The 26,953-nt window shown below is 44.9% G+C and overlaps 1 long non-coding RNA gene across 1 annotated transcript in view; it reads left to right on the top strand.

Moving 5' to 3' along the window:
• Window positions 1-2,949: 2,949 nt before the first annotated feature.
• The window catches only part of LOC147727112 (uncharacterized), a 262,087-nt gene continuing 238,083 nt past the window's right edge, over window positions 2,950-26,953 (top strand). Inside the window, exon 1 of the long non-coding RNA XR_015309457.1 lies at window positions 2,950-3,051. This is a non-coding gene — a long non-coding RNA (uncharacterized LOC147727112). The remainder of the gene's footprint in view (window positions 3,052-26,953) is intronic.

Here is a 26,953-nt window from a genome sequence, read left to right on the forward strand (position 1 = left end):
AGAAGTCTTATTGAGGGATATTCAGAGGATTCATCGAGATCCCTTCAGGCTGAACCCAAACCTCTCTAAACCCAGAAGGATACTGATTAATTTTTTGACACATAATTTGAAGGAAACATTTTTGGCATCCGCTCTCAAGAAGAAGAGTATATTGGTAGACGGAACTTCAGTGGAAGTTAGGTCAGATTTGTCACCCGCCACAGCTAATAGGCAATGGGAGCTGGGGAAGCGTATGGAGCCACTAAGAGCAATGGGGGCCACAGTCCAACTAAAATTCCCAGCGTTCTTAAAAGTTATGTGGCAAAATGAAATGTATTCGTTTCGGGCGGTAGAGGAGGTGGATGCCTTTTTGGAACAATGTCAAGGGGAGTAATTTGTGAGATAAAGGGGGATTCCACAAAAATTTGTTCAGCAAGTTCAAGATGTTTAAAGAATCCTATTGTTAAATGGCCTACGTAGACCGGAGAGCAGCATATTTAGTGGACAAGGTGTGTACTTGCATAGTCAAGGAGTTGGCACCTATAATTAATTCTTGCAGTTGGTCCACTCCCCTAACAGGAATGAAAGGCTTTTGACATCTCAGTCTGTTGAATGTTGATTTCTTTAACTGGAATGTGGATGCTCATTTTCACTCTTCTAGATAGCAGACTGACCCAACTACATGAATTGAAGAGCAGACACTGGATCCAAAGGTGTAGCAACCAGCAGTGGCTCCTCCCCTATGGCTGAGGTACGTTGCTCCCCCTGCAAGCACCATTAAAACATGAAAAATAAATGGATTTAAACCTGGTTTATTATCATTGTATTTTTCTTCTACATGACTGTGTGTTGAGTTTGGGGGGAAAGGTCATCCAGTACTGGAGGGTGAGTGATGGGCACTATTATGAGTGTGCATGCCAGTTTGGCCAGCGGTTTTTGAATGGCCTAACAGTCATTCATACTGCAGCTCTCTACAACCAGAGCTGCATTGCTAGGTTGGAGAGAGCAGGCACAGGCTCCCAGTTTGTTTGGGAGCGCAAATTTATGGTGGTCAGGCAAATTCTGAAGCTGCTCTTATACATGAAATCAGATTTTGGTTTAGCCGCAGGGTAGTCTGGGAGCCTGTGCCTGTCTGCAGTGGAGAGGAGCAGAAGAGCGTGATGCTGGAGGGTGGCAGGTAAATTATTTTTATTATTATTTTTTTTAATTCTCCATCGTCCCCCAACCTGCCCACCTCTTTTCCCTGACACAAGCAGCTCCTGGTAGTAACTCCCTAATAACATGTGGCAAACCAAGGTGTTTGCAATCTCTAAAGTAGGAGAAATATACTTTCACTTAACACACTCCTTCTCGTAAAAAGATGATGACATTGCTGGCAACAGACGTCTTTTTCTCTTTGGCCACTTTCTTGGCAGGAGCCACTTACTTAGGTGAAATATTCTTCTTAATTTCCTGATGGTCAGCAGCACAAGCCACTCTTATCAGAGTGGTGTTTGGACTCTGGTGTCAAATAATTAAATTGAGAAGGAAGACAGTCAGACTAATTTCTTTTGTTAGAGAGGGCACTATTTAGAACAGTAAGGAAAAAACTACATATTAAAAACAAGGACCTCTTTGGGAAATAAGGAAAGGCTGGTAAACATTAATTAAATATAACGATAACCAAGGACCAGGGAGCCCTGTCCATGTGTCAGGTCATGTGAAACGGCTTCTACAAATTAGAAATAGATACCAGCCTCTGATGTTTACTGAACACTTAAGAAAGCCAGCTCACAAGCTCAACATAATACCTAGCAATATATTTGAGAATTGAAACATTAGAAAATATATATGGGTGGTCCTAGATGGCCATAACATGCAATGCTCCCAGAGAAAAGTTTTAAAAAGGCATAGAATGGCTATTAATCAAAAATGAGACATGCACAGTGGTTTCACAGAATGTTATGAGTGCATTGCTTAAGAAGGAAGAAAGAATAGAGATCAAAGGCAAGATGACATATATAAGGCCCACACTGGTTTCACAAAATGGTGGAAAGCACACAACAAGGTAGTAGAAGGCATGGAGAACGAGAGAAATATGACTGTAAATCAAACACACACTGCTTGGCCAACATGGTTGATGAGCAAATGGCAAGGAAGTAGAAGGCATGGTGGTCAAAGAGAGCATTGCTGCCTGTCCTAGCCCACCTTTAGCCCCCCCGCTAGCCCCAAACACATGCAGCAATGCAGAGAAATCAAATATAGATCCAAACGTTCGTGGGTGCATTCATAGGCCTATACACTACCATAAAGTAGCAATGAGAATGTGAAAAATCAACAAAAAAATACCAGTACAACAACAAAGAAACTGACAAAAGAATTTTCAAACAGTCTTTCAAAATTCCTCCAAAACGTACAGCCATAAGCAAAAATCACACTATTCAAATACTTTTTACATCTGTAGCAATCTCTTTCTTTCGCATGCACACAAAATGCTTGACAAGCATGTGGAAAAGGTGGTTGAAAAATGCCTGAATACATGAGCCTGAACTGTTGGAGCCAGTCATATTCTAATCACCAACTGACCAACTGTCAAATGCACACTAAAGTTAATTTACATTTGGCATCAATCAACAACCACCTAAAATAATAAAAAAAGATGCTAGACCAGCAGCAGGGAGAATATGAGAAAAACTACATCAATGGCATATAACACACAAGACCCAAAGAACCAAAATCCAGAGCATATTAAAAAATCTGGACAATGACGAGGGCCACCCCACCTAGGGGGCATGGCGCCTTTAGTGGCAGCAAAGGGCTGAACTGGGTAGGAATCCCTTCCGGGTCAGCAGACCCGGAAGAGGAAAGGCAGGGGTTAAAGTCAGGGAAGACAGGAATCGCCGTGACCGGATACGCGTCACGCGGGGGACCCGGATGCAGTAATTGGCGGGGGTTTAAAAGACAGAGGGGCAATAATGACGCCCTCTTTGTCCACTCTCCTGCATGAAGGTCGGAGGTCGTGTGAAGAGTTACACAGAGGACCACGTGCGGCACCGGCGAGCTGAGTGGAGTGACAGCGCCATCCATTTGCAGGTGAGAGGGCCTCACAATAATAACAACTGGTGATGTAATGTAGTATGAGTTTGAGTAGTTTAAATTAATAGTTTGAGTGTGGAGGCATGAGGGGCTGTGGCCACGAGTTGTTGTCGGAAATGTGCTGGTGTGCGAGTCGCACGAATGGGCGGAGAAGTTCTTTCAATCCCCCGATCGAGGGACAGATTACAAGGGCGGAGGGCGCGGTGAGAGGTCGCGTTGCGAGGCAGCAGGCGCAGTAATGAGCTTGGGTTAAAGGGGCACGAATAAATGAAGATTTACGAATCAGAGAGACGGGCTGCCCGTGGGGGGGGAGTCGGCTGCTAACCGGGTGGTTGTTGGGTCAGGCTGTTTTTAACAGCACTAGATGGCACTCTGGCTCTTCGTAAGCTGCGATTGCCCAAAAGCGGATTAAAGCGTTACTGCGGTGTTCCACTGATTAAAACGCAGTTTATGCCATTCAAGGAGGCTTAGAGGCAATGGGTATATACGCTAAATGGCAGAATACTTCACTGTCTAGAGGGAGTATATGCCCAGCCACTCGGGGAGGGGATAGACAGCCGGGAGAGCTTCTTTGTAAGGTGGGAATGCAGTAAATTGAGGCTCAGCGTGGCGCGAGCACACAGAACTGAGAAAAACAGGCATGCAAGGGATTTGGAGCATGGAGGCGTTCAGGGAGCGCTTTAGGCTCCGATGCTGGTAAGTTACTCGCAGCCCCAGGGTACAAGCGGTGGCTAGGCCAACAGATCCTCACATTTAATCACAGCTGGGAGAAAAGGCACATGGGCGGCATGGGCAAAAGGAAGGGCGACTAAGGGAATAAAGACATGGGTTACCAAAAGGGCTAAGAGGAGCAAATGGAATGCAGGGTAAAGGTGGGTACTGGTGAGTTTTACCAGCACCGTTAAAGGGGTATATGCGTCATGGGGAAGCCTCAGGTCCCAGGTCAAAGGAGGCAAGAGAGAGAAGAGAATGAAGACTAATGCTTTTCTGTTTCCATTAAGTGCAGAAGGCCACCTAGACTGGCCCATAAGGGCAAGGACGCCAAGGCCACAAAGGACGACTTTCACAGGCTGACAGAGCTGTTGGAGGTCACTAAAGAAAAAGGCATTGACTGGGTGTTAAAGACACTGAGGCAAGGGGACATGACGAGCACACAGAAAGAGGCAACGCGGGCCAAGCGGGTGTGGTGTACACCGGAGAGATTTAAAGATGCACAACCAGAAATGCGCAACGGAGCGGGGAACTCTCAGGCCACTACCTCAGGTGAGGCAGGGGTGATAGACACAGCAGTTCTGGTGACTGACACAGCGCAATCGTTGAACGTGCCCTCCATGGGCCTGGCAGGGGTATTCAATACAATGAACAATGTCTCGCAGACAGGGGGCTACCAGTCACAGCGGGTGCGGTGCCCTCGACGCATTTCGCCCTGCAAACCGCTCCACCGGTGGTCGCACATCAAGGCAGTGGTATAGCACAAGTGTGGGTTCAGTTAGGGGGTGTGGCTCAATCCCCAGTGGTGGTGGCGGCAACGTCGCAAGGGCAAGCGCACAGCTATAACGCAGCAGGTTCAGTGGTCCCAGCAATGGCTTCTCCTATGGCCATGGATTCAACTGTCACGGGGCAGCCAAGGCTAGCATACAGCCCACTAATCTATGGGTCGGCGTCCATGGCATTATCCCCCTCGGCGGGGATCACATGGCACATACCAATGGAGATCAAGGAAAAGATATTTAGGGGAGAGAATATAGATGTGTTTGATCTCATAAACGCCGGGGTGGTCTCGGGGAAAACCAGGGCTGGAAAGGAAGGAGAGTTCTAACAGAAAAAGGTATGGGTAGATTGGTTGATCAAGAACTGGATTACAGGGTTCGCAATCTACGTGGCTGTTATGGTAGAGAGGTACCCCGCAGTGGCAGCCCAAATAATCAGTTACATATCCATGATTCATGAGGTGGCGTCAGAATTCCCAGGTACAGGATGGCTCCAGTACGACAACAAATGCAGGTAAATGAGGGAAGTAGCGTGGGATCAGCGCAAGATTAACATATTGCACTCTGTATTTTACTCAACAATACCCGTGAACAAGACTAGTCAGCCCTTTTGGGAAGACAGGGGGTCTGGAGATAAAAAACTGGCCTGCTGGCAGTTCATCAAGAAGGAGTGCAACCAGGGCACAGCATGTAAGTTTGAACATTGTTGTTCTTTCTGTGGCGTCCCGGCACACCCAGAAATTAGATGCTACAAGAAATTGGGGAGGCCAAAAGAGCAGCCTGCCCACACTCAATCCAAAGCCAAAGGACGCCCCCCACAAGCACCCTAGGTGCTTACCAATGCCCATCCAGCTTCACGTCCTGACACACCTCCTTTGTAAGTATGACAAGTTACAAGAGGCTCAGGGGCAGATTTATGTCGGACTTGCGCCACGTTTACGGCGCCGTTGCGTCACGCAACGGCGCGGAAACGTGGCGCATCCCTGCGACCTATTTACAACGTGACGCATCTAGGCAGATGCGTCTCGTTGTAAAGCCCTGCGCCACATGAAACCTGCGTCAGGTTTCATGTGGGCGTTCTGTCGCATGGTGGGCGTTGCCTCGTAGGAAAGCCCCGTAAAACTGACGCAGTGAAATCTACAAGATTTCACTGAGTTATTTTTTGCGACGCTGCTGGGTCAAATCCTTACGCCTGCAAGAAGCAGGCGTAAGGAGTGACGCACCACATTATCTACGGGTGGCCTCTGTACATTGCAGGAGTTGCGTCGCACTTGCGACGCTACTCCAGCAATGCGCCGCCCGTACACCACAAGATGCGTCACGCATCTGCCCATCCTTGCACCATGGTGCGCCGCATTTTAAATGCGGCGCATCTGTGGTGCCGCAAGGAGGGAATTGTGTGACGCATCAGTTCTGGCGCATCCTTGCTGATTTTCAGAGATGCGCCAGAAATCAAAAATCTGCCCCTCAGTTTTTACATAATGGCTTTCGTTTTGGCTTTTGCATTTCATCCTCGGCTACCCCCTCCAAAGCTCCACTGCGCAACCTACGCTCAGTGCTCCAAAATCCAGAAGTGGCTAGGCAGAAAATCGCGAGGGAAGTTTCGTTGGGGAGGGTGGCGGGACCCTTCCAGCATTTGCCAAGGCCTGACCTTGTATGCTCATCATTGGGGTTGGTACCTAAAAAAGAGAAAGGGAAATTCATTAGATTCACAACTTGTCGATCCCACCAGGGTTGTCAGTCAATGACAAACTTGAGCCAGAGCTGTGCACGGTGCGTTACACCACCTTTGACATGGCAATCCGGAAGTTGCAGGCGCTAGGGGAAGGATCGTTGATGGCTAAATCAGACATCGAGGCAGCCTTCCACCTCCTGCCGGTTCACCCTGACGATACCAAGTTCCTGGGGTTCACCTTTGAAGGGGAGTATTTCATTGACCTATGCATGCCAATGGGGTGTTCCATCGCGTGCGCAGTGTTTGAAACTTTCAGCAGGTTTTTAGAATGGGTGGTGCAGCAATTTCTAACGTCTGTGACATCTTGCGAAGTGGTCTGTTACCTGAATAATTTCTTGTTTCTGGGACCACCGGGCTCCCTTGCATGCAGGAAGGCCCTGCTGGGCTTTCAGCATCTGGAAAAAGCGTTGGGCGTGCCTTTGGCCGCGGAGAAAACAGAGGGGCCAACTACTCGGTTAACCTTCCTAGGCATTGAAATAGACACCAGGGAAGGGGTCTGCAGGCTTCTCCAGGAGAAGGTAGCAGCTTTCAAGTCAGCCATTGAGTCTTATCTGTTGGCACGGAAGGTGACGCTGCACCAATTACAACTTCTGGTGGGGCAGCTGAACTTTGCGCTTCGAGTCATACCTATGGGCAGGGCCTTTTCTAGGAGTATAGTGAGGGCAATGGCTGGTTTGCGCGCCAAGCATCATCACACCAGGCTCTCGGCGGACGTAAAGAACGACTTAGCTATCTGGAAAAGTTTTCTGGACGAATTCAACGGGACAGTGGTTTGGCAACAGCTGAGTCTCCCCAATGCTGATTTGGAATTGTACACAGATGCAGCGGGCAGTGTGGGCTTTGGGGCTGTCTTGGGTCCCAGGTGGTGTATGCAGCATTGGCCGGGGGAGTAGGCATTGTCAGGTCTCACCCGCAATATTACCTTCTTAGAATTGTTCCCAATTATTGTGGCATTGCATTTGTGGGGCGACATTTTGGCAAACAGACGTATTGTGTTTTGGTCAGATAGCGTGTCTGTAGTGATGGCGATTAATAATCAGAGAGTGAAATGCACCTGGGTCCTGCGCATATTGAAGGAACTAGTTTTGCGATGCCTGCAGCGCAATGTACACTTTACTGCCAGACATGTGCCGGTGGTGGACAACACAGTCGCTGACGCCTTGTCCCATTTTAAGTTGGTAGAGTTTCGCACCCGATGGCTGCAGGCAGACAGACAGATAACGAACTTCCCGGAGGGATTATGGAAGCTTGGTGCCCCACAGCCCCTGAGTTGATAACGGCGTCTTTGGCCCCCAAGACCAGGAGTATGTATGAGAGGTCATGGCAAGCATACCTGACTAGCTTAAGGGGAGCAGGGGCAGGAGAGAGTTTCTCAACACAATGTGTCCTGGAGTTCATAGTTCAGCAGAAAGCGCGCGGAAGATCACCAGCAATGGTGAGGAGACAACTGTCAGCAATATAATTTTATGCGGGTTTAGGGGTGTGGCAGACCCCACAAAAGACCCACGGGTGAGAAGGGCTATGAAGGGTTGGGAGCGATTGGCACCAGGAGTGAAGGACAGTAGGAGACCCGTAGATGCGAGCAGGCTAAAAAGTATCTTGGAAATTCTGCCCAAAATTTGCTTCACGCCTTACGAGACGCAGTTACATAGATTGGCATACTCATTCGCGTTTTTTGGGGCATTTTGGATCTCGGAATTGTTACCAGCGTCAAAATCAGATGAGGAAGGGGGCATATGCTGTGAAGACGTGATCCTGACCATGGAGTCCCTTCAGGTCAGGGTGCGGAGATCTAAAACGGACCCGTTGGGTAAAGGAACCTGGGTCCAGTTAGGGGCAATTGTGCGGGCGATTTTTTGCACTGTAAGCTTGGACAATAATTTTCTCCAGATTAGACCAAAGGGGGTGAAAACAGGGTATTATTGCATGCTGATGGCATTCCTCTCACCAGATTTCAGTTCACTAGGATATGTAAGCGTGCTCTGGAAGGTCTAGGGGTGGACACGACACATTTCACATCTCATTCATTCCGCATCAGTGCAGCCACGACGGCGGCTGCCCTAGGCCTCCCTGAGGAAACCATTAAGAGGGTGGGTCATTGGAAATCGACGTGTTTTGAGAGTTATGTACGCCCCCAGTTAGCATGTGTAGTCAGTCAGTCTTCCCTACTTGTCCCGTCTCACGCTTATTGTTTCCATTTTCAAATTTGATCTAGGTGCAACGTCACAGAGGGCCCAGATATGCTGGTGTGGCCACTCCTTTATTCGCAGATCAGGGCACATCTTCAAGAAATCGCGTGAGGAAAGAGTACAGATTGCAAAGGGAATTGACCACCATTGGGTGGGGGTAGGCGGACAACGACTAGCGGAGGTGCCTAATGATCTGCAGGGCGCCATGGCAAGGGGCATGCCGATTCCCGATCTACTGGTGATCCATTCAGGTGGCAATGACATGATCCCAGCAGCAAGGAGGGGTGTAAAGGAGGCCCTTTTTTCGGTTTTGTCTGTGGTTAAAAAAATGTTGCCCAACACGAAAATACTATGGTCCGAGGTGATACCGCACCAAGTATGGGCAAAGGGAGTGCCTCCGAAGTCAGTTAATAAGTCAGTAAGGAGACTGAATCAGTCAGTGGCTGAAATTTGAAAGAAATCCAGCATTCGTGCCATCAGGCACAAGTTAATGCAAACGTCAAGGGCAGAGCTGTATGCGGCGGATGGGGTACACTTGTCCAATGCAGGTTGGGAGTTGTTTATACAGACGGTATTGGGAGCCCTTGCCAAGGACATAGAATGCGCAGGGGGGGAGGTCGAGTCCGCCAGTGAGCGCCTCGCCCTGTGGCGGGGTCCTGGGCAAGAGAAATAACAGGGACTCCGTTTGTCAGTGGCTGCTTGGCCCCAGAAAAGGGCTTGAAGTCTATCGGGGCTCCGGGCTGGCGGGAGAGGGGGCTGACCTGCTAGTGGCTCTGGACTCGCTGGCTCTACCCAGGAAGCCGGTGCTTGTCACAAGCAGTGGCAAATTATCTACCTGCTGCTAGGTTGGCCAGGGGGCGGTCAGCATGAGGAGAGCAGGATATATTGGTTGTGGCCTGCTGGCACAGCCCGAATGTAAAGCAAGAGGACCTGTGGAGAGGCAATTGTAAATACAATGGAAATGTATAACCTCGATATATTATTTTGTTTGCTGTGGTGTTTTAAATAAAGCAAGAATAAAGGATGGGGACAAAAATAATAGAAGAGAGACCAATGGAGTAATTGCCTGTATCTGTAAATTAATAAAGTTTACACTGTGAAGACCAACAACTGACTCAGGTGTTTCTATGAGAAGGGGAATGGGAGGGGGATGTGAAGTGCACTTTGTATGCCATCTATGACGGGTGCCACCCCACCTAGGGGGCGTTGCGCCTTTAGTGGCAGCAAAGGGCTGAACTGGGTAGGAATCCCTTCTAGGTCAGGAGACCCGGAAGAGGAAAGGCAGGGGAGACAGGAAGCGCCGTGACCGGATACGCGTCACGCGGGGGACACAGAAGCAGTAATTGGCGAAGGTTTAAAAGACGGAGGGGCAATAACTATGCCCTCTTTGTCCACTCTCCTGCATGAATGTACACATAGTGTACTAAATCAATTGCACAGTGCAAAACAATAAGACATATATAAAACACCAGGCTTCCACCATCCTGAAATGTCTATTGCCCTTACACTTTATCCTTTAATCCCACAAGGGGCTTCCCTGCATCCTCTAATCCAATCTCCATTTCATCCAAGAACAACCACAATTAAAAAATTCAAAAAAAGGGCAAAAAAGCAGTGGAGCCTGTCCTCCCTGAAACATTAAACATTTTCAAAAATCCTGCACTGACCTTACTTAATTTTCCTCAAAATGAAAAGTTCCAATGATGGATCATGCAGCACAGGTTACAGACAAAGGAAGTGATGCTTAACGTCCAAAATCCAAACAGAAAACAATTCTGCAAAAAACAGCCTAGAAACTGTATCTGTATAAAATGTTTTCTTAAAAAAAAACAGTAAAAGATATATGAAAAATGTAAAGACAATGCCTAAATGTTTAGTAAATGAAAATGATGTTTATAAACTTTATTAAGCAATCTAATGATATGTGTAAACACATTCCATATATGTAAGCAATTATGATGAAAATCAAATGTGTAAACATTATTTGTAAAAACATACAAACATCCCACTCCACCCAACATTAAAAGACTTATACGTAGTAACAAAACTTTATTTATTGTCATTCCAATTTACACCACATTGGGGGAGGTGATGGACATCAAAGGATTACATTTACTACTCCCACTCAAAACTAAACTACTTTAGGAAGGTGATGGACATTTAAAGGATTAGATTTACTATTCCCACTCCATACTAACATTTATTGGAGAAGGTGTTGGAAATTGAATGGATTTATTATTCCCACACCAATTTAAGCTACATTGCGGAAGGTGCTGTACACTGAAGGAGTTAGATTTACTTTTCCCACTCCAGTATAAACTACATTTGTGAAAACATTGCACTTCAATTGATATGTAATATATACAATTCAACCAAAATAAGATTTTAATAATTACGAAATTAATTAAAAAGAAGTACATATTCACATTAAAATATTAATAAAAATAAATTTGTTTATGTTTTAAAATATATTATAAAGCATACAAATGTGTAACTCAAAAACACATAAATTACTACTAATAGCTACATTTCTTACCAATAAAAATAAAACATTTGAATGAACAAAAGTATCCCAAAAACGAATGAAAAAATATTGTGGGTTACGAATAATCTAAGGATAGAGAAGAGAAAACTGCAAAGAGCCATTCTTCATACCAGAAAAATATATATTGGAAGCAAAACAGACAGATAATGAAAAAACCTGGATAATTCTACATCAGTCTTGTAGGGAATGAAATACAGCCAAGTTTTGGCATTGGGCATTGAGAAATCTCACCCCACAGGGAGTCAAATTAGCTCATAAGAGTGGAAGGAATGTATGGAGGAGTTATATACAACAAAGGAAAAAACTCAAAAAGACGAAATTGTCCACGTCCTGCCTCCTCTCCTGTTTGCACATACCTGGCAACATAAAATCAATTATACACAACCCGATTACCTCTCAAAGGCTAGCAGAGTCCAAAGTGTTCCACCATGAGCAAGTAAGGAGCTTGCCAAGTTTATACATAAAAGCTGCAGCAATGCAGCACTGGCCCCAAATGGGATTCTGGCCTCAATTGTTTTAATTTGGTCTGAGTTTTGCTGGAACCTTTGGCTGCAATCTTTACTAACTGCTACTACTCAAAATCAATTCCATCCTCTTTGCCAGGCTCATACAGCCATTCAATTTTACGAGATGGGCAATCGGCGTGACCCATCAAATTACAGATGTGTTGCACTCTCAGATGCAGAGGCCAAATTTAATGCTTCATTGATCTTAGCTGATCTTCAGGATTGTGCAATCCAATATAACATGATCCTGTGGTGCCAACCTGGCTCTAAAGAAATAGCAGTATGCTAGATAATGTATTGAACCTGTCTTACCTTCCTCAAGATGGTGAAAAAGGAAAATCACTGCACGTATGCTTTGTCGACTTTTGAAAAGCATTCAATAGCATAGACAGAGGCCTTCTTGGGGCCAAACGATTCAAGTAAAGCATTGCCAATAACATATTCAATATAATTATTCATCTGTACTCTACTAACCAGGTGCAATTGAAATTGGACAGAGGAAAAACACTGACAAATTATCTACATGAACAAAGGCTTCAAGCAAGGCTGCATGCTTGCCCCACATCTGTGCAAAGTATTTGTTGAAAATATGGGTGCAGGAGTTGCAAACCTTAGAGCATGCCTTCCTAAAATCAACCATTATCAGCTAAGGCTTCTGCTGTTAGCAGGTGACACTGCTACCCTACGCTATACTACCGCTATCCTACGCTATACCACCATAGATCTTCAACACTTGATAAACAATGTGTATAGTTACTGTTAATGTCGTATTCTTGAAATCGACTATGAGAAAAAAGAAGTTCTAACTTTCACAAGGATATGGAAAATGATAAGTAATTGGTGGACGGGGTGACCAGATTTGTACACACCTAATCATATAAATATATAGGGGTGGTAGTTCAAGCTTCTTGTAATCATAACACCCACATTTCCAACTGCGCAGATACTCTAAAATGTATTTCATGCAAAATGTATGCCATTATTAACATACATACTGATTGCCATCCCGCTCAAATTCCAGCAACTCGCTAATTAAGGTACAGACATGTTATACTGCATTGTTTTTAAGTTACCTACTTCTGATAGCCTAGCCCAGCCTGAATTCAAGTTTATTTTGATATCAAAGCCCAGACTGAACTCAAGTTTATTCTGATAGGCAAGCTCAGACTGAACGAGTTTTTTCTGATAGCCAAGCCCAGGTTGAACTCCAGTTTAATGTTAGGAAGCATTCCTTAAATCAAAAATCGGCGTTATTTAAAGTTTGGTTTAAGCTGAAGCAAGAGGACGCAGGCACACTGAAATACCGTTTGTGCCCTTAGCTAGGAGAACCAAAGGCACCAGTCTGGGCTTCGAATCGAATTTGATCATCCTTCAGATGCCACTGCCATGGGATTCCAACATATCCTCCCAGGCACTAAAAACGGTTCTCAAAAAGAGATCTTGGTAAAATCAAGAGAACATGACAGGGTCCGAAGTAGGCAAAATGGCCAACTAATGATAGACTGTAGCACATACAATACTACTACAACACCTTACAAGGCCACCCGAACCTCTCACTGTTATGGGCAGCAAAAATAATTTTTGTGAGACTACGCTGTAGATTGTTCAATGTGGAAAAAATTATTTGTCAGAATTAGATCAAACTTGGAAACACCATCGAGTCGATCAGGCATGCCGGTTCTGTAGTAATCGTAGAGCGTTGCTACTTCATATTGAAGGCAGCTTCTATTGCAGTAATCAGGAGGTGCTCCAGTGCAATTTACTAGTGTTTTGATGGCAAAGAGTAGGTTTCTACAGGTTATGAACATTGTCGCAAAAAACTTTGACAACCACCAGAAAATAGAGTACTGAATGAGCACCTAACTGGGGAACAATTTTGCAAGGTTTTCATTAGGGTTATATCAAAGAGAGTCACAGGGCCTGATCCCTCTCTATCATTTTTAAATGAATTTAAAATAACAGGAATTTAGGCAATGTTCAGCAGGTTTAACTTGGCAACTGTCAGCTGTGACTGAAATGAATTATACTGCTATGGGATATGTTATTGTATGATTTAAATATGAATTTAGGTTTGTTATTTATTTATTCTTGAGCATAACTGCATCTCTTCTTATCTTCCTTTTATTTTGAATGGTTTTCATTGATATGTCATAATTTTGGTATTTCTTGAAATGCTGTAAATTACATAAGATTGCAGGCATTGCAAAGGAGGAAATGCATCTGCTGAACTATAATGAAATAAAAAATTTCTATACAAAAATAAAGATGTGATAATGCAACGGGAAAAATATTATACATTGTGAGAAAGTCATCCGTTTGGCCCTGATCACCCCCATTTTCTGACTCATACTGGTAGTAACTGACTCCGATTGAGCCCTGGGATCTGGTTACCAGACCCAGTGCCAGTGCGCTGCTTTACAGGTATATGGTGGTTAGGTATGATTACAATTGGCAATGACAGACTCCTGTAACTCCTTAATATATAATAAGACCAGGATTAATTACACTACCTACAATTCCCTAATATATAATAGGATAAGGAGGTTTAGAGGCCTAGTAGATTTCTTGCACTGGAGTGTGCATTTACTTGTTACCTGCTGTCATTTTAAAGGCAGCCCTGTTTTATGGATTGCCTTTAAAATTAAATTACATGGAATCTCAACTTTGGAATTAAAGTTACTTCCAAAGTATTAATCTACCTTCTCTTTACATAGAAGTAACCCCGAAGGTCCCCCCTAGGTGCCGCAGATAATTTGCTTCATAGGTTAACATTGGATTATTTCTATTTTAACTAGAGTGAGCTAAAAGTGAATGTCATTCAAGGACTTGAAGTGATAATTATAATAAACCCAACAATTTGCTACTGTTAGATTTATAATAACTATCACAGAAAATAAGTTAGTACACTTTATTTTCTGCATCCGCAGAAGCTATAGGTAGCAAGGCGGTGGAGTGACCAAACTGGTCTTCAAAGGAAGAATGACACTTTGGGACAGCACAGGCTCACCCCACATCCCACAATGCCAATCACACAGAAGCCCCTGTAAATAGATATGGGAAGGTAATTAAAGGGGAGTGTTAGAAAATCTTAGCCACACCAGTGGGTTAGCTGATCCTGATCTAAACTCCAAGGTGAGACTTTCTCCATGTTGGATTTTAGAAGAATGATGCTTTCTGGGGCAGGAATATGCCACACTTTGGAAGAAGTGGTCAAACACTTAGGTGGCACCCTACATCACACTGGTCAGCGTTGCCCCCCTGCTTAATGTCCAGGAACACTGCATACATATGGAAGAGATCCATGGCAACTCAGATCTGCTGTCTGAAACAACAAGGAGAAGAAGGACTACCCTGCTGGAAATCTGATCAGCACCCCAAAGGTCTGCAGTCTGAATGACTGCACATACTGCACATTCCGGGGATTACAGCCCTAAGGACTATGCCTTGCTTCAACAAGGATTAAGGAGTGGACACCCTGCAAGCTACAGGTTGATTGAGCTCACCTTCATCATGTCTACCAAGAAGTCCTTACCCTGGAGGGAGTCCCATGGACTTTCAAGGATTTGGCCAGGTGCATTGTGGGAGTTATAGTCTGAACTTCCCAAGGATCATCTCAGAGATTCTAGACCCCTAGATTGGTGTCGTGGACACTTTAAACCATCAAGGAGACCTCTGGAAGAAGATCCAGAAGTTTGGTGAAGTTTGGGAATTTAATGGTAAAAAGCTCTATGAAGGGACCGACTCAATATCGAGAGTCAAGCTGGCGACCTTCAACCGGGACTCGGCTGTGGTGCTCCACAGTTCCAGGATTTCGCTGGGACCTCACAGAAAACCCAGCCAGCGATGTCGAAGTGAATCTAGCCTGACGAGGAGCCTCACTTGGTGCAGAGAGAAAAAGCTCCAGAAAAACGACTAAGGGCCACATTACGATGTCGATCAGAAAGGAAAAGCTCTGAATCGCATTCATAATGTCCTAACCCATATCGGGACCCATGTTTCCGACTGACTCGGAAACATTTCCAACCTACCAATTATGATAGAAGGTAACCATTCAGTCTTTCTGATCGGCTTGTGGAGAATCAGAGTTTGTTGGAGCCGAATCGTACAGGTCGATGGACCACGTTTCCAACCAATGTATTACAATGTCGAATTCTGACAGCCTTTCTGAATCAGTTGGTCCAACATAAAACGACTGTCAGAAACTGATTTTGGTGGCCCATAGCAGGCCCCCCTTCACCCAGATGCCTCTGGTTGAGGCCCGTAGGGGTACTCATGGGACCTCTCTGTACAACCATGCACAGTGTGGCGCCCGCCACTGGGTGCAAGGTTTTCCACAACCACCCCTTTTTTCAATGGGAGCCCTGTGTTGTCAGTCAGAACACAGGCTCCCATTGAAGTCAATGGGAGTCCGACCGAACGGTGTTCGGAAATATGGTAATTGGTCGGTTCAGACTTCCCGAGCTCGAGTCGGTTGGAAACGATTCAGAGAAGGAGTCGGTCAGAATGCTTTCTGCCCAACATCGTAATGAGGCCCTAAGTGCAGAGGTAACATTTTGACCAAGGCCTTTCACTTGATGCATCTGACCAGGATACACTAAGCTGTTGGCCTCAAACGTTGACTTTGTCCCGGTCAAGCGTGACCAGATGTCCAAATCTGGCGCTGTTGGTTTTTAAGCACTAGAAAGTGTTTATTCTTTAAAAATTCGCTCGTTCCCTACATTTGAATTTGATTTTTGTCATTTGGTGTCTGTTTGTTCATAAAACATAATCAATTTTTATAAATTGGTGTTGGACTTTTATTTTATGTAGTCGCTTACTTATTTAATGGATTGGTGTTTTTAAATACTTAAATACCTGTCTACTAAGTTAAGCATGCCAACTTGTTGCCAGCTACGAAGGGTTGAGCAAGGGATTCATTTATTGAGACCCTACCTGAACCTTTTATTGTGTTTGTGGTCTTACTATTACTAGTAAGTCAATACGTATCACTTCTAATTATCCACTTTATCACATACACTAGCTTCAAAAAATGTCAAGTTAGAGCATGTTAAAGAGCTACAAGTGGTTCTGTCAAGTAGAGCCAAAAATTACCTTTTATAACCACAAAATCCTTTGTAGACACAATAATTATTAAATACAATTATTCACAATGTTTAACACGATCATATGATGCACAACCAAGACACTATACAATGAATAAATATTTGATTAGATTTTTTATCAAATGAGGTTCTTCACAAAATTAATCCTACGATCTGTCAAAATAACACAACACCAATGACATCACAAAAATATTCAATGAGTGACAGAAATGACAATTGGTGAAACAGGCAACATTTCAAATTCAAACACAACAAGATAATAACAAATTGTTTGATGTAAATCAGGTTTATGTCCAGGTTCACTATAACCATGAAATGAATAGACATTGTGCATTATAGTGGAAGACCAGAGAAGGACAGAGGAATGTATGTTATTGTCTTGTTGCTGAATTTACTTGTGAAAACATTTAATAATTTTCCTGGATTCCACGTTTAAAGTTGCAGGGAAGCCCAGTATGTGGTTAGACCCCTCACAGATTTCTCTCATTTGACGGTCACCAGTTCTTTTTTCTGCATCAGTTTGAATATTCATATATTAGAGAAGAACATCAAGGGGCTTTCAGAGTGAATCAACTATTTTTATGGATCTCTGCCTTCAGAATATTGGACTTTGTGGTCTGAAAGTTCACAATCAGTGTACCCCAACAACGCAATACTCTTTCAGTGGCTTTCATGAAAGCCGGTATATACTGCACACCAACAGGTGCTCTGGCACCAATTGCAGCGCTGGCATTACTCTCAGTACCTTTTCCATTACTCAATTGATTCCTTTGCATTATTCTGTGAGGGTACACCCAACACCACTAGCAGCTGGTGCATTTGGGGCATTGCCCTCTCACTCAGGGAGGAGAAGGCCTGTTTTAGGAGCTCTGCATACGTCTGTGCTTGGGTGTCATTGTTGTAGTCCAGGATGGAGTCAGGACAGTTTAACGCAAGTGAATCGCAGGGGGCATGGCTGGCTTTCAGTGTGAATGGGGAGTGAGTGGTCATGAGGGGTTGTGTTAGAGGAAGATTCTGGGCAGCTAGTTCCAGCCTCGAGTGGAGAACAATTCCGCCTGCAATGGTTTGCTAAAGAGGGACTTCTCTTCTCACTCGTATTAATGTGTGCTGATTTCTTCGGCTTGGAATCCTAAACGTTGTGTTGACCATGACGGACCTTCGGGCTGAAATGTGGGACTTCTTGAACAGCAGAAGCCGTGCAGCCCCTCATCCCCTCTCCCTCTGACTGCTTCTTGCAGTGCCAAGGGGCTGGGTTGGGTCACGATTAGCGTGGAAACCGAGGCCATGATTCCCTTCATCAATACACCATTTAAAAGCTTTCTGCAGTTCCCAGCTGCTTGGTGAGTGCAACTTTTCTTTTTGCTCCAAAATTTGATATATAAAAGACCACTACTGGTGTCACAGGCTATACATGTTGATACTGATTTCCTGAAAACAGGTTTAAATTGATTATCTGTTAATTGTCAAATTCCCAAACTTACATTTGGTTGACATCCTTGTTTAAAGACAGTAATGATAGGATGCTTTGGGACAGCCTCATTGGATTTACTACAGTATTTTTAAAAGGAAACATAATTTAGTGGATGGCTTGGAAAAAGTCAGTCAGTCAGTCAAAAAGCTTTTATTATCGCTTAAAAACTATAAAAAGACATATTTACACATATACAAGTAAAGTAGAAAAATTTACAATGCTAAAAGTCCTCAAGGGACACTAAGTCCTACAAATGTTAAGAAGGGTAAAATAGAACAGACATCATTGGCTCAATATACAATGCAATGAGACTCACGGTGGGATACCTCGAACAGATTATTAATGAAAAGGCTCCCAACAACAGTCAACATGCAATCCCAGGTGCGGTAGTCAATGATTTTGCATTATTTTTATATTGCACACCTGGAGTACCATATAGACAAGAGGAATCTTGCTGTTGCGAACACTGTCAAAGGTGTGGTATCAACTTTGAGAATTCTAAAAACCTCCCTATAGTCCCTTAAGCCCCTGGTCTTACAAAATTGGATAATCCACTTGGCTCTCGCCCTTGAGTACAAGGGGCAGAAGAACAGAACGTGCTGATCCGTCTCTCTGCAACCTGTGCACCCTGGGCAAGAGCTCACTTGCGATGGAGCTTTTGACCACTTGTAAGTAAGGCCCCTAAGGGGCAGTGAGCCATGCCTAAATTGGATATATAGTTTCTTTGCCAGGGGAGGCTGGATGGCATCTAGAAATTTTTCGAATTTGGGAAGGGCCTTGAAATGTAGAAAGTTATTAGTCAACCTGCCCATAGAAGAGTTTGATAGAGTGAGAGCAGAGCGGTGTTGTTTTAGTGCCAAACTCAAGGATTTTTTGGAGAGCATGGGGAAAGCCACCTCAGGGGACGACCCTGCCGAGAGCTTGAGAGAGGTGCTTAATGTACTTTAACCAAGGGATCTTCCCCACGCCCCCTCTGGACAAGAGATCCCCTAGGTCCTCTCTGTAGCTCACAAGTTCCGGAGTGGACCAGAGTCGTCTCCAATATAGTTACGGGCGGTTCGAGACGATTTCCTGGATAGGCACTAGACCTAGATCGAACCTTAAGGGAGTTAAAGGGGTACTCCAGGGGAGTCCCAAAAGGCACCTAATGAAACTATTCTCAGTGAGAGATAGCGGGCAGCGCTGACATGCCCCCATAGATCCGCACCATATAGCGCACCCCCGTCACCTGGGCTTTATAGATTTCAACAGGCGGTCCCACCAATTTAAGGGAGGTTTTGTTAAAATTCTTTAGGATACCACCGGAGGATTGGGCCAACTTCAGATTGGCCTTGGCCATGTGAGAGCCCCATTCCATTCTATCATTTAAGGTAACCCCCAAATAATCAAAAGTGGACACTCGGTCCAGGGGCATGCCATTCAAGTGCGGGTGTGGGCAATTGGGATGTTGCATATTGTAGACCATGTACTTGGTTTTAGAGACGTTGATCTCCAAATTCCTCAGTCTGCAGAAGTGGCAGAAAGCTTCCAATGTACGCTGGATACCCCCAGATGACTTTTACAGTAGGTGGGTATCGTCATCGAACATTAGGGCAGGAATTTTCCGCCCGGCTAGACTGGGGGCGTCCAGGTCTCTAGCTCCAAGTAAATGTGTGATCAACCCATTGAGGAAAAGTGAGAAAAGCGTAGGGGCTAAAACGTAACCCTGCCTCACGCCCTTTTCCACCAGAAACGGAGCCGACAGCTCCCCACCCCTCCCAAACCCCACCCTTGTAAACGTGCCCTGGTGCATACGTTTAAACAGCTCACACAGGTAGGCCGGGGTGCCCATCTCAAGTAGTATTGCCCAAAGCTTGTCCCTCTGGACCAGGTCAAATGCGAACTGAAGGTCCACAAAGATTAAATACAAGCTACCCTCCCCTAAAGTGACCGTCCTCAAATATATAAGTTGTAACCTAAACAATTGGTCGGTCGTAGAGACCCCGGCCCGGAATCCTGCCTGGAGGGAGGTTAGGATGTGGTGGTCGTCCATCCAGCTCTGCAACCTAGTTAAGAGGACACGGGCAAGGAGTTTCTGGAGGACGTTGATCAAGCTAATGGGGCGGTAGTTGACCGGGTCCAGGGGAGAAGCTTTCTTGTAGATGGGTATGATTTCTGCTCCTAGCCATGTCGTGGGAATGTCCAGACCCTGCACAATTGCATAAAAAAAACACAAATATCGGGAGCCCAGACCCTCTGCTCAGTCCGGTAAAGATCACCGGGGATCCTATCGAGGCCCGTACTTTCCCCGCAGCCAAACTTTTGAGTGCCACCTTAACTTCCAAAAGAGTGCAGGGGTAACTGTCAAATACCATTCCCTTCGGATAGACAGTTGCGGGAATGCTTAATGAATCAAATGCAACAGCAGAAGGATCTAAGGGACTAAGTGAGTAGAGGGGCTTAAATTGAGCAAGCCAAACATCTTCACTAAGGTTGGGCAGGATATCAGACATCCCTTCAGTCGGTCCCCCACGGACCTAATTCCAGAAAGACCTGTAGTCGTGGGCGTCAAGCGCCGCACCGACTTTTTCCCAACTGTCAGCCTCCCACTCAGACCTGGCCTCTGTAATCAATTTTTTATAGACTGACCTGGCATTTCTGATGCGCGAGGGTGACCCTCCTGTACCAGAGCAGTTTTGGCGGCCCTACAGTTTTTGTTGAACCAATGATCGTGCTTGGTTACCCTGGTCCTGGCGATCTTGGTGGAATAGAAAAAGTAAGCCAATGAGCTAAGGAGCGTATTATGAGCGCGCTGCAGGCCAGAAAATAATATGGCTCAGAGCTGCAACTCAGCAAATCACTGACCACTACTAAAGCGCCTGCTACGTGGTTATATATCTCTGCTATCGAGTCCGGCACAAGTGCCACCTTCGCCCACCTAATGCATCTACCACCCGCCATTTGGAGCTAGTTCTCATTACTGGGGGTCTCCGCTTCTCCCTGTACATTTTGGTATCCTAAGGAATTGACCAATTCCAGTGACAGTAAGTTGTGGTCACTATCGACCCTGGGAATTACAGAGAATGCTTTGGCTTGAATCCAAAATTCCACATTAACCAGAATTTAGTCAATTGTTGTACTTTTCCCTGGTCTATTGAAAGTAAAAAAAAACGGAATATCAGGGAGAAGTCTACCATTACATGCCCTTAAGGAGTAGGTTACAACCAGGTTATTAATTGCAAGAACCAAGGACAGAAGGTGCTTTTCCGGGTACATGGAGCATTCCGGGATAGACCAAGTATCATCCTCTTCTGAGGTTAAAGAAGGGATCCCCATGAGTGGTTCGAAGTGGCAGTTCAAATCTGCACCAATAATTTTGTGGTAGGATGAAGGGAAGGAGAGAAGGAGAGCCTCCAGAGCCTCTAAGATGGATAGTCCCAGCTGATGGGGGTTTAGGCATAGGTAGATGTCAATCACTGCCAATACCACACCATCCTTAAAAGTAAGTAAAATACAAAGGATGTCTGGGCAGTGTGAATCAACTACCTTGGCTGTGTACCCCATGTGCACTGCCACCCAAATACACAACCCTCCCAATGGTCTTCCCCTGGGTCCCTGCACTGCTGCTATGTGAAAGGATGCAAATCCTACCCTTACAGGGGCAGACAGGAGCCAGGTTTTTTGGAATAAACATAGATCATAGCCATCCATCAGCTCTCCCCACTCCGGGTTCTCCAATTTCGTCCCCAGCCCTGCTATGTTCCAGGACCCAATCAATGAGCGGCGATGCGTCACTCGCGCTGGGGGAACTTCCATAGGTTGCTGTATGTCAGGGGGTGAGGGTAAAATACATGGATGATTGTCCATCACCCGACCACCTCCCACAGTCTGACTCCCAGATGGGTTTGTGGCCATTGGATCACCGCCCGGGGTGATAGTTGTCAATCCACATTACTCAAGGCCCTATATCTGTTACCCACTGGGATGCTATACTCCAATTCATAATCCCTGTAGAAGGAATGGGATTGTCCGGCCTGGTGGGGCCCAAGGCTCGAGGATAGAAGTACCCCAGATGGCAGGTATGTATTGTACCCGTAATTGCAGACCCACTGCTACCTAGAATGTGTTTGACCACCTCCGGATCCCTGAAATTACCAATTACGCAGTCGCCTCCTATATCTTTAGGTCCAGTCCCTAACCAACTAACTCTGCATGCAAATAAAATCTCCCCTTGCCCAAATCCCATTAGGGGTCTATGCCTGTTTAACCAGAAAATGGTTTTATTTTTTAACTCAACGAAAGTTTCACCGCTAGTGCTAGCCAGAGGTGGTACTCCCGTAAGCACCACCACATATGGCGATGCCTCTGGTGGTAGATGGGGCGGGTAGGGTTTTTTTTAGGACTACTTTCTTTGGGTTTCAGCGGAACATTAGATGTGGGTCTACTCCCTGCATGCTGCTGTTTTTCAGAGATTGACGAGGGAGGGAGGGGAACACGTGTTATTGGGCCGGGGCCTGCTAAGGGTGCGGCAAAGCAGGTAGATTGGCCAGGATTAGTTGGTACTGAGATAGGATTCTGCACTGAAGTATTAACCACAGCATGTGGAGGTTTGGCAATAAAAGTACTATCCCCTGGTCCCGTGCCCATAAGGGTAGTCAAAGTTGGTCCAGAGCCCTCTCCAGTGTCCGAATTCCCTGGTGAACTAGTTGGCTGGGGTCTCCCTAAGCATTGATTGTTAATAAGAGAGAGTATTCTATCTATCCTAGAAGACAAGAATTTGAAATGGGAGCTAATAAGCTGGTCGATGTGGGCCTGTAGGTTGGTTACTAAATGGGTAACCCAGACGGGTGGACCAATGGAGGAAGGAGAAAAAGCAGGCTCGGGCTGCGAGCAAACAGGTAGGAACACTAACCTATTAGCTTGTTTTCTAACAGGTTTCGGTCTCTTACGTCTGGGGTGAGGTTTAGGGACCTTTCTGCCTTCTGGGTGAGGGGATAGCGGGGAGGTCGGAGCAGAGACATTCACATCCGGCACCATCTGAGCACAAGGTAGCTCCGAAAATGAGGGCATTAAAAATGAAGTAGATTCGAAAGGGTTAACAATGGTTGCAGAAATATCCCCTACTAGCTGAGGGGGGACCAATGCAGGGGTGAGAGATAGACCCCTTCCAGTGTTTTCAATGGCCGTTGCTACTACTCCTATTGTTTTTTGGAGCATTTTATCGGTGGCTGTAAGGCTCGGGAGTGGTTGGGTCATGGCTGCTAGTTGCCTAGTCATGGGGCAGGAAGTGGAGATCTTATTATTTTTCCCCATACTCCTCCTCGCATGAGCCAAGAAGACTAGTTCCCTACTATCAAAAAATTGTAAAAACAAATTAAACTGGGTATCTAGTAGTCTAGTTAAAAGATAATATATTAGTCAGTCTCAACTCGTAAACAAAGCCGAATAGAGACAAGCTTTGACTGCTAGGTAAAAAAATAACAATAAGTGCGCAGGCACTAAAAGACAAATTTTGAATAGTACTTTCAAGTCAGGAGAAGTCACTTCCAGGGGGGCTTAGAGGGGTGGCCCTGCCCAGCCTCCTTCAGCCCCTGACGGCCACAGACGGACCCGCCCTTGTCCCGGGCTTCTCCCGGTGCTGCCCGCGCGCGTCCCACGGGACGGGAGGTGTACCGCTCTTTAATAGCCCCTCCGGGAGCAGACTGATATCTCGTGTGTGCCGCTAGTCTCCGGGGGACCTGGGAAATATAGTTTGAGCAGTCCGCGGTGTGGATGCGACCGTTGCCCTCACTGCGCTGGATGGCTGCGCTGAGGTGAAGGAGCCGTTGCCCTCACGGCGGGATTGCCAGGTACAAAGACGCTTACAGGAAAGCACAGACAAGCCTCCAGAAGCGTTAAAAGCGCCACACTGTAAGAAGAAAGGCCCCTTTTTTTTCGCTTTTCTTCCCTTCTTTCTTCCGCTGATTAAGGAGTGCTGTTTACATGTGGTTTATATTCTCCTTTTTCTTCTTTTTCCTTTTTCCTTTCCTTTCCTTCCTCTCACTTTCCCCTTTTCTTTTTTCGCGAGTTCAATGGCTGGGCTGCATTTTTTCCCCTCTCTCCACACACAGCGTTTGCGCCTCCCCTGCCTCCTCTCACCTGGAGAGCTGCCACGTCCGGACAGGTCCTGAAGAGTTTGAGAGTTTGAGAAGGTCCCGATACGAGTGCCTCATCAGCAGCTGCAAAACGAGCGCAGACACGGGAGCTGGAAATACATCAAAGTAAGCCCCTGCCGCTTCTCAAACTGCTGTCAAAACGCCTTGGAAATACCGGCACAAAAAGCCTCAGAGCTTAAGAGCTAGCTCCAACTAGCACGCCAGTGAGGACGCCAGCGCCAGCAGCAAACCGCCATCATTGGAGGGAGGTGGAGCCATAATCACAGGCTTGGAAAGAAAAACCCAGCAGCACCCTCCTTCAGTTCAGTCCTGCTTTCTCGCTCATTCAGTGGCCCACTACTTTAAGAATCCACCTCCTGCCAATGCCCAACGCTGTAGGAAAACCCCCTCCTCCGATTGTCTAGTAGCACAAGGTGCATACCGAGATCAATTATACTTTTGATAGCACTTCCACCTTCAGAATCTGCTCACAGCAGTCATTCTCCTAACCAGCTCCTCCTTTACATACTATAGGTCAGATGTGCAATGGCATTCTACCGTCGCTATTGCTGCAGTTTGCAAAATCACAGGGTTTGCAAATGCAAAATGCCTTTTGGTTATGTAGTAATCCCATTTTGCAATTCGGATCCACAGTGAATTGTGATTAGTAAGGGACATTAAAGGGGCATCCCTTCGTAATTGTGATTTTTTTCAGTTGCATGTATAAATGGTTTGCAACGAAACTTGTGATAGCAAATCATGGAGCAGTTACTGACACAACAATGAAGGAGGTAACTGATTCGTGACAGGGGACCTTTCCCTATATGAAGGGCATTGGTTTAACTTGGGGAGCAGAAAGCAGACCAGGCAACCACTTCCTGCTTCCAGTTAACACTGGCTGTTTTAAAAAATAAAAAAAGACTCCAGTTTCGTAATGCTAGCACAGGAATGATGGTTTGCTTTTCCTTGCAAGCCACAATCCCCGTTTTTGTATAAAATCATAGGGGTTGCAAAAAGTGACATTCTTAATATCATTGTGACATGATAGTTCAGAGTTTGCATCAGAAAATCAGAGTTAGGTTGCAAAAAGACAGTAAGCAATAAGCAACCACTTATTGAGAACTGTCTTTTATTACATCCTGTCCTTCATTTGCTGTACAGGTTAGTATTAATTCGAGATATTTTCATCATTATCTAAATCTCATATTCTTGCTATTTAATGTGCTTTTTATTTCTTATGTATTTTTCTTGGACTCTAAGTAAGTAGTATTCTCTTTTGCAGATAGTCGTAGTTTTGAAACACTCATGTCATTTTTAAAGATGTTTGTTCTACTCCCTAAATGAACAATAACAATATATGTTAAATTATTGTAGATGATTTAGAATTAAAAAAATAAATAAACAGAAGGTATACAACTTGACATACAGTTAAGAGTTTCAGCTGATGGCCTGTTCATAAATATGTCATACCACCTTAATTCAAGCTCAAGGTGCGGGACCAGAAGTTCACCACGAATGTCAACTGTAATTGTTTTATTTAACATGGCAATCTTGATGCCTTACTGAAGATTTTCGAAAAAAGTACTGTTGTTACCATCACATTTTTCTTTTATTTACTGGACCCTATTATTATTTTTTTTATCATTTTCACACTTAACCTGAAACACTATTTGTCTTAATGTTAAGACATCATAGTTTTTGTTTTTAGTCATAACTTAAAATTTGCAGTTTTTTAAAGATAACAACTGAGCTACAGTGAATTGTATGCTAAAGAAAATGTAATAACTTTGGAGCTGATTCTCAAAGTTTGTTGAACATCTTAATATATTTAGGTGCACAAAATGTCATATGTGTGCACACATGCTTTGATCCAAATTCACAGGAAAATGGAATGTTGACTATTACAGCAACAGATACAACTTAGCCTAGTGGGCAAACCACCAGGGAAGTAACAGTTTGCTAGGTTTTGGGTAGAATGTGGACTATTGAATATGCAAAATGCAGTCAACAACCACAAACTTTTAAGAGTTTAATGAATGAGTAATGGTATCATGCACACCATGTACGCTTTACAAAGCTTCACAATTAATGAAGACATAGATAAAGTAATGCATTGCCTTTGAAAGTCATAAATAAAGTCCTTTATTGCACATTCGTTTTATTTTTATAGCCACATGATATTTAAGGTGAAGGCACTTTCTTACTACAACGTTCTTACAGTAAGAGCCATAACATTTTAGGTATGAATAAACATTTTACTGCTCATGGGAATTAAGAGAAAACTACTGTAAAAACCATAAGTAAGTGCATATTTAGGGTGGGAAACGAAATGCATGCGTCACCACATGAAGTGACATCACTCCATCTACTTGCATCTACATCTACAGTAAGTGAGATCACTGACTTCCCATCAAAACACATCTTTAAAAGTAGAAGCCAGACAAATGGACTTTAGGCCTGATTAAGAGTTTGGCAGACGGGACACTCCATGATAAATTTGTAGTATGTCCTGTCAGACGTATCACAAGTGCATTATATCCTATAACACTTTCAACACGGCTGATGGGATATCTGTCATATTTGTGATGGAACATCCCATCAGATGAACTCTAAATCATGCCCTTTGTCATCATGTTTGTGATGGAAAACCCCATCAGCTAAACTCTAAATAGCACCCTTTGTCATCAGCATCCATCAACACAGACATTGATCACCCTGCATTTCCCAGCATACATCTCCAAAAGAAAT

This window comes from Lissotriton vulgaris, chromosome 3_1 (assembly GCF_964263255.1).
Source record: "Lissotriton vulgaris chromosome 3_1, aLisVul1.2, whole genome shotgun sequence".
Taxonomy (NCBI): domain Eukaryota; kingdom Metazoa; phylum Chordata; class Amphibia; order Caudata; family Salamandridae; genus Lissotriton; species Lissotriton vulgaris.